General features: G+C 50.3%; 1 pseudogene across 1 annotated transcript; it reads left to right on the top strand.

Moving 5' to 3' along the window:
* The first annotated feature begins 1,108 nt into the window (after nt 1-1,108).
* Nucleotides 1,109-1,605, top strand: LOC113630745 (cytochrome c oxidase subunit 8A, mitochondrial pseudogene; annotated as a pseudogene). Its single transcript, XR_003437076.1, has one exon. The product of XR_003437076.1 is annotated as a cytochrome c oxidase subunit 8A, mitochondrial pseudogene (transcript).
* The last annotated feature ends 307 nt before the right edge of the window (nt 1,606-1,912 follow it).

The raw sequence follows: 1,912 nt of genomic DNA, 5'->3' as shown, positions 1-1,912 counted from the left end.
CTGCAAAATGGAACATGTGAGACTAGCTCTCTGAGGCCTTCCCACCTGACAGCCCACGTGTGATGGTTAGACGAAGGAAGCAGCATTAGATGCATGAGTCATAAGGGCTTTGGAGGATGTCAAGTGTCATCCCATGTGGTATGACGGCCCTTTCTCCCTCCCAGCCCCACCCAGACAACACTTACCTCGTCCCTTCCTTTCATTAGATTTTAGTCCTTCCCTAGTCGCGGGGATTCTTTTTCTATTTTAATAGCTCACATCAAGGCAGCAAGTGGAATGGTAAAGCACAAGGACTCTGCAGCCCACCTGCCCAGGTTCCAACCCAGCACCACCACTGCAACCCATATGGCCTTGGGCAAGTTAACTTAACTTCTCTGGGCCTCAGTTTCCCCACCCATCACATAGTTTAACGACAGCACAAACTCACTGAGTTGTTGGGGGAATCAGCTGCGTCTGACACATTGGCAAAACAGAAATAAGTTTTTGGTACTATTATTATTTATTTTAAAGCACCTCGGAAAAAAATAACATGGCACACTAAAACCGTGAATTGACAGATCTCATTGCTCAGGATGGGGAGAAAATAATTCGACTCTGTAAGTGAATCAACGTAAAGAGAAATAGTAAGTGAATAATAATATGGGGGTGCAGTATACAGCCCAAATCGGGAAGGCAGTGCAAAAATGAAAATTCAGGGGACTTCCCTGGTGGCACAGTGGTTAAGAATCTGCCCGCCCATGCAGGGGACATGGGTTCAAGTCCTGGTCCGGGAAAATCCCACATGCCGCAGAGCAACTAAGCCCGTGCACCACAACTACTGAGCCTGCGCTCTAGAGCCCCCGAGCTACAACTACTGAGCCCACGTGCCACAACTACTGAAGCCCACGTGCCTAGAGCCCATGCTCCGCAACAAGAGAAGCCATTGCAATGAGAAGCCCACGCACCGCAACAAAGAGTAGCCCCCGCTCGCCGCAACTAGAGAAAGCCAGCACACTGCAACGAAGACCCAACGCAGCCAAATTAATTAATTAATTTAATTTAAAAAAAAAAAAGAAAATTCAGGGCCTCTTGTTGAAAAAATTATTAAGAATTTCAAGACAGATTTTGACTTCGCGACCTTGGGTTCCGGCTGCCTGCTACCTGCAGTCTACTCTGTGCGGTCATGTCTGTGCTGACTCCACTGCTGCTGAGGGCCCTGACAGGCCCGGCCCGGTGGCTCCCCATGCCGCGGGCCCAGATCCATTCCAAGCCGCTGCAGGAGCAGCTCGGAACCATGGATATCGCCATTGGGCTCACCTCCTGCTTCCTGTGTTTCCTCCCGCCGTCGGGCTGGGTCCTGTCACACCCGCAGAACTATAAGAAGCGGGAGAGACAGTAGCTGTCCTCTCCCTCAGCCTGCGACCTGGCCACCCCGGCCTGTCCTGATCATGTCTGCTGCATTCCTGGCCGGCCTCCCCGGGATCCTGTCCTTCAGTTACAGTGACCTCTTCTGCAATCATGACCTCCCCATTTCTCCATGTTGCCATCCTGGGACCACATGTATCCGTTTAGAAGGCACTGCTCGGTAGGGCCTCCCTTGTAACAATAAAGTCTATTTAAACCCTGCTTCAGGGGGAATTCCCTGGTGGTCCAGTGGTTAGGACTCCACTCTTTCACTGCTGAGGGTGTGGGTTTGATCCCTGGTCAGGGAACTAAGATCCTGCAAGCTATGTGGCCTAGCCAATAAATAAATAAATAAATAAACCCTGCTTCAGAAACTCAAAAAAAAAAAAGAATTTCAAGACAGTTACAGTATAGCACTAAACCAAACGGAGGGTCCTTCCGTGCACGGAACCCTATGCGACTATAAGGTCACATGCCCACGAAGCTGGCCCTGGTTCTACATCTTGGCAAGGATGTGGGCTACATGGAT

The sequence above is a fragment of the Aethalodelphis obliquidens genome, unplaced genomic scaffold (assembly GCF_003676395.1).
Source record: "Aethalodelphis obliquidens isolate GAN/ISIS:26980383/991018 unplaced genomic scaffold, ASM367639v1 scaffold30, whole genome shotgun sequence".
Classification (NCBI taxonomy): domain Eukaryota; kingdom Metazoa; phylum Chordata; class Mammalia; order Artiodactyla; family Delphinidae; genus Aethalodelphis; species Aethalodelphis obliquidens.
The sequence above is the reverse complement of the archived record's forward strand: the minus strand, read 5'-3'. Positions and strand labels throughout refer to the sequence as shown.